The following is a 6,276-nucleotide window of genomic DNA, read 5'->3' as shown; positions in this document are numbered from 1 at the left end:
AATTAAATATAATTTTAATTATACATTTAATTATTTTTATAAATATTAAATGAATATTAAATTATATTTTTTTTACTTATTAAATGTAATTTAGTGTTTTTATGATTTTGGTATAAATATTATTAAATTTTTAATATATATATATCTATATATATATATATATATATATATATATATATATATATATATATATATATATAATTAAAAGTATTAACCGTTCACATTATAAACAAAAATAGAGTACAAGCATTAGAGTGAGGAATAGTAGCCTATAGGAAAGAAACCACTCAACAACTCCCAGTTTCACTAGTTTGGCCATTATGGAAATAATCTAAACAAAAATATATAGAAACAAAGGTCCCAAAATAGGTCCATGCATCTTTCTATTAACCTATGCCTAAGATATTGACAAAAAATACAATAGATAAAATGAAAAAAATCCTTAACTAGAATATAGGGCCTATATTTGTTGAGATAGTGTCATTATTCCATATTCCTCAGTAGTAGTGGTAAGGGGAATGCTAGCTAACAACAAGTCCATTACTCAGTCTACCTTGTCTAAGATGACGGGGTTGGTAGTATTTTCCCCAAATGGTTCTACCTATACCACCTTTAGGTCTCCCTTCAAAGTTAGTTCCACTTTGAAGTAGATTCCATTACCCCCTAGCACATCAATTTGAATTTTCTTTGAAAATTCTCAATTCTTGAAGAGCATCATCATGAAGAGCTTGAGCTCTCTCCATTGCTTAAGCTAAAATGACATGGGTTGTCTAAAACATATTTTCAATCCTTTCAAACTTTGTGTCCTTGGTGCATGAGTGAAGGGGTTATGATAGCCAACCTTCCAACTCATCTAAAACTTTCCTTCTATTAATCCTTTACATTTTTCTACTATCCACTTTTCCACTTCAATCATCAACTGACATGCCTCCTCTGAGATCAATTCGTGGTTGCATTGCTTTGCTACCCTAGTGTGTCTTGTTGCTCTCATTGAATGGTGGATGGGAGGATGAAGAAGCTCAACCTGCCGAGCCATGACCATGTTTCTTCTTGCCTCCTTGACTCTATCCTTCTCCTCTTAACATTGTTTCCCCCAATTTCTTAGGTCTCGCCAAAAATTAAAACCAAAACCCATAAAATTGATTATATAAAGGGAGATTACCCTCAAAATAAGATGAGATTAGAAATTGCTTCCATAATGATTGGTCAGTTCTCTATGTCTTAAGATGTGTTAAAATATGGTCCCATTCTACTCTTATGCCCCTTGGAGTGGGCTCTTTCACTCTACTTTTATACCGAAGAGAAAAATTGTGAATGCATCGACTGAGAAACCAACCAATAATAGTACTCAATATAACTATACCATGTTTGCTCAACACCCAAGAGAGAGGTATTTTGTGATGATGAACTTGTCCTCTTCCACTAGTTTTGATGAGGCATCTTGTCTGAAGCACAAATCCACTAGTTCTCTTCACCTCCCTTTGCCTATAATTCTCATAAATGCCCTCGATCTTAATGACTGTGAGGTTGAATAGGGCTCTAGAAGTCTCAACTTGGATCGTACTAAAATTCCCTTCAAGGGAGGGTTATACACCCTCTCCCATAATTTCCTCGATTAGCTAAGTCTCATGCTAGAGAATCCACCATGCATCAAGATGATATCAAGGTATTGTCCATCAAAGGAGAAAATGGGTGGCATGGATGAGCCATCATGTCTCCCTGGTATTTAACCCAGCCGAGGACAAAATTATTTATTTCAAACTTTTGTATTTCAATATAATTACCTTTACTACATAAATATATTATATTTTATATAATTACATTATTTCTTGATTCTATTTATAAGATATCTTTTTATATCCACTATAAATTAATAAGACATTTTAATATTTACCCTATCCATATGAATTATTCCATAACTCTTTTGAGATTATACTTCTTTCTTTGTGTTGTAGAGGTCAAAGTTTATATAGGACTATAAGGGCACTACAAGTTTATGCATAGAATCATATTGGTATAGATTGTGTAAATGATTTTGAATTTTAAATTTAAGATCACATAATCTATGTTGTGAGAATATAAAAGGACAATGTATTTAAAAATTAATTAATATCGTTAATGGTTAAATAAAATAATATTACACTTGTATATTTCTCTATTCATTTGTGATTTGCATATTACTCTCTCATATTATTTTAAAAGAATATAACCAAAGTATGATATATTTGAGTTTAGGAGTCATTGTTCTATGCTCAATAAATAAATGTACATTTCAAATTATTAGATAGGCATTATATTATAAATTTGGAAGAAAATTAAGTATCCACTCCATCAACCATTTTAATTTATTGTTTATATTATTTATTTCCAAATAAGAAAATAATATCCTAAAGATATAACATACAATATTTTTTTATTTCAATTGTAATGGTGTAACTTCTTAAGCAAAATTTTATTTTCTATATATATTTTTTGGTCTCTTTTTTTCCTAGAATTTTATTAATTATTTTCATTTTCCCTAGTTATTTTATTAATCTTTTATCCATTTGTCATTTGTCATTTTCATATATATATATATATATATACATATACATATTTTGGGAACACTCAAAGGGGATTTGAACCTTGAATCTACCAAATTTACATAATGCATCATACTTTCTCACACTGTCCCATGATTGCCAAATGAATTGCCCCAAAGAGCTATATTACTTTCTCATATTATTATAAAAAAATATAACCAAAATATGATATATTTAACTAATTAATTTGTAGCATTGAGTAATATTTAACCATGGAAGAAAATTGGTTAAGTAAATGAATTTTGAGTTGTGTTTTCTTTTTGTTAATGAAATTTACCATGAATTTTAAAGTTTAATAATAATTTTATAAATTAAATGCAACTTAAAAAATATATTTTTTCACCAGATAAACTCATAAGTATATTTTTTATAAACCCATCCACTTTTTTTTTCCTTTTATAATAGTTTATTTTTATGGAATATTATCTCTTTAGAATATATTAGATAATAAAATAAAATAACATATTCAAATAAAAAAGTAAATATAAATAAATATTTAACAATGCATTAAATTAAATTATTTATTTAAATTCAAAAACCAATAAACAAACACATAAATTATTTATAAAAATCATTAAATTTATTTATTTTTTATTTTTATATAATAATATGATCCTTAATAAATAATCTAATTATTATATTGAATTGAATTACTATTAGAGGTATTAAATAAATTTATTCAATTTAATTGACATTTCTTAGAGTCATTAACATTTAATTTTTAATAAAAAATTAAAATAATCTTCGGCTATCATATGTAACAGGGTTATCTCCGTTATATCATACTAGTTTCTCTCTGGCCACCATAAGTAACCCTGTTACGATGAAGTATTCATGTCATTCTTAAAATTCAAATTGGTAATGAAAACGACAGTGGGTAATGACAATGAGAGTGGGTACTGATTTGTCATTTTCATGATAATGATGTTGGGATGCGATGACGACAAAAAGACAAAAAGCAGAGTAACGTTCAATTCCTCATCGTGAAGCGTGTGGAGCTGTTGAAGTCGGCGAGTGAGATCGGCAATGGCGGCATGGATTTTGTCTGCAATTTCAGAATTGAATTTCTGGTTTGAGGTGCCCGCAGGAGAAGAGATTGTTGGTGCGATGTCTATCTCTCTGATTTGGGAAGTTTTCAGCAAACAAATAAAATGCGGCACTCAATTGAGGGAAGAAAGCCTGTAAAACTCAAGTAAATTATGAGAGGAAGTTTTCATGGGAGAAAATGGAGGAAGTTTTGATTGGAGATCAGCTTTGAGACTTAAAATCAGATCACAAGCCAATTTATTTAAGTTTCTCTTGGAATGGAAAGAAACAATTAGAGTAAAAAATTCAGCCTGTCCAACAAAATCTCCCAAAGGACAGAATTCTTTTGACTCCAGAAAGTTGTAATACCTTCAAAATGACGCTAAAGAGGCTCTTCAAGAAGGAGAAAATCACAATTCACGGCCTTCATAGTCATGAATTAACACATTTAATTCAATGCGCTGACCCTCCCCCCTTGGTCAACATTGACACTGAACTCTTCACGATGCAAGAGGTAGAGATGGGTATCAAGAAGTTGGGTGTTGGAAAAACAAAACACTTAGCTGAACTCCAAACAGAATTTATAAAGTGGAGCTCAAAGATTCTTGCACTTCACATTACAAATTTTTTTAACAACATCATACAACAGGGGCTCCCCACAGATTGGACAACTAGTTTGGAAATACCTCTTTTCAAGAGTGGTGACGTCAATAATCCCTCCAATTATAGGACCATAATGATAAACCGTTTGTTTGCAGAGCTATTTGGAAGCATGCCAGAAAATAAACTTAGGAAGTGGGCAGAAGAAAGAAGCATGCTAAAGGGAAAGCAGGTTTTAGACCTAAACATTCCACAATTGATCACTGTATAACTTTAAGGCATATCATTGAAAAAGTTTGGGAGAAAAAGGAAGAAGTCAAGTGTTTGACACAGTTCCTAGGGATAAGCTTTGGCACAGAATGTAGGAACTTGGGGTTCCTAAACTTTTGAGCGCAGTGGTGCATAGGTTGTATGAAGAGGTGAAAGTCAAAATTAGAACTTTAGCAGCCATTTCTGAAAGTTTTAGAAGCAATATCGGGGTCAAGCAAGGTTGCCCACTGTCTCCTACCCTTTTTGGGTCAAGCAAGGTTGCCCACTGTCTCCTACCCTTTTTGGTTTATATATCGACAAGCTTGAGGAGTGGTTAAATTCGCAAGGGGGTGATGGTAATATCTATTTGGGCAAGTTTGTTATGAGGCTGCTTTTGTATGCAAAGGACCTTTTTCCGATTGCTAAATCGGATCTTGGTTTGCAAGAGCATCCTTTACTATCCCTTGAACATTTTTGTAGAAGTGTGGGGATTCAAGTCAATATCATCAAAACGAAAGTAGTGGTTTTCTTTAAAAAAAGAAAACATAACCAGCATAAGTTCTACTTTGAAGACAACATTCTGGAAGAAGTTGCGGATTACAAATACCTCGAAATTGACTTCAACAAAAACATTAAATAGCACATTTAAAAAATTTACAATCTTACCCAACATTAAAATAAATAAACATTTCCATTAAAAAAATTTACAATCTTACCCAACATTATCACCCAATTAAAAAAATATACATTCAAATAAATATACATTTCCATTAAATTTTTAGTGAAATTACAAGTCAATCTGTCAATCTGACGAGCGTAATTCCTTGATTATCTTTAAATTTTAATTTTAATGTTTAAACAAATTTAAAAAACTATACATCGGCATCAAAAGCATTTCAGTTTCCAGCTTCTTGAATTTCATTTAATTGCTTTTGGAATGCGTTGCCTGTTAAATATAATAATCCCACTGACGGAAAAGAAAGCCAAGGCTGACAATGTAATTATATATGGTACTATATGCAAGTTTTTTTTAAGAGAGAAAAAAGTCTAATTTGTATTATATTGAGTTGTATGAACAGTCTCAGATTGTACATATCTTGCAGAATACATAAACCATAAGTCAGAGGAAAGTTTTTCTGAGCAGATATCACAAAAATAAACTCAGCAAGAAACCCAAAATACATAAAAACACCTTCAACATCAGCTGGGAGTATATACAGAGATAGATACAAACATATATTAATCATCAAAACCATGAGAATCAAAAAGGAGAACTCCATATACAGATCATAAGGGCAAATAGAAAAAAGTCAGAAACCCGGAATGCAGAAGTCCTGAATGAAAAAAGACTCTCCGTCCGCTGAAACCTCCAAGGACCATGAACTCGAGCCAAGGAGAAGACCCTTTTTTGACAGGCAGTCTGCTACCTGGTTCCGGGATGTGCTGGATGGAGCTACCTTCCATGAGACCCCAAAAAAACATAATTCTATTCACCCAACCAGCCAAATGTGGGCATCTGATGAGGCTGTTACCGTTGACGTGATCAACCATGGATTTGGAGTCCCCAAAGATAGAGATGGAACGGATGTCAAAATAGATACAGAAAGCGAGAAGACCCGCAAGGGCCTTTGCTTCTGCCATACTGTTTGTCCCTAATTCTGCATTCCAAGACAGCGTATAATGAAGATGTTCATTCATGATAATGTATACTCCGCAGCCACAAGAATTTCGTTGGGCAGCACCGTCAAAGAAGCCCATCACAAGAGAGGATAATGAAATGTAGTGGACAAGAGAGGATAATTTTTAGAGATAAATTATA

The sequence above is a fragment of the Pinus tabuliformis genome, chromosome Q, assembly GCF_031772625.1.
Source record: "Pinus tabuliformis cultivar Carrire ecotype Pingquan chromosome Q, CPIR1, whole genome shotgun sequence".
Classification (NCBI taxonomy): Eukaryota; Viridiplantae; Streptophyta; class Pinopsida; order Pinales; family Pinaceae; genus Pinus; species Pinus tabuliformis.
Note: the sequence above shows the minus strand (reverse complement) of the source record.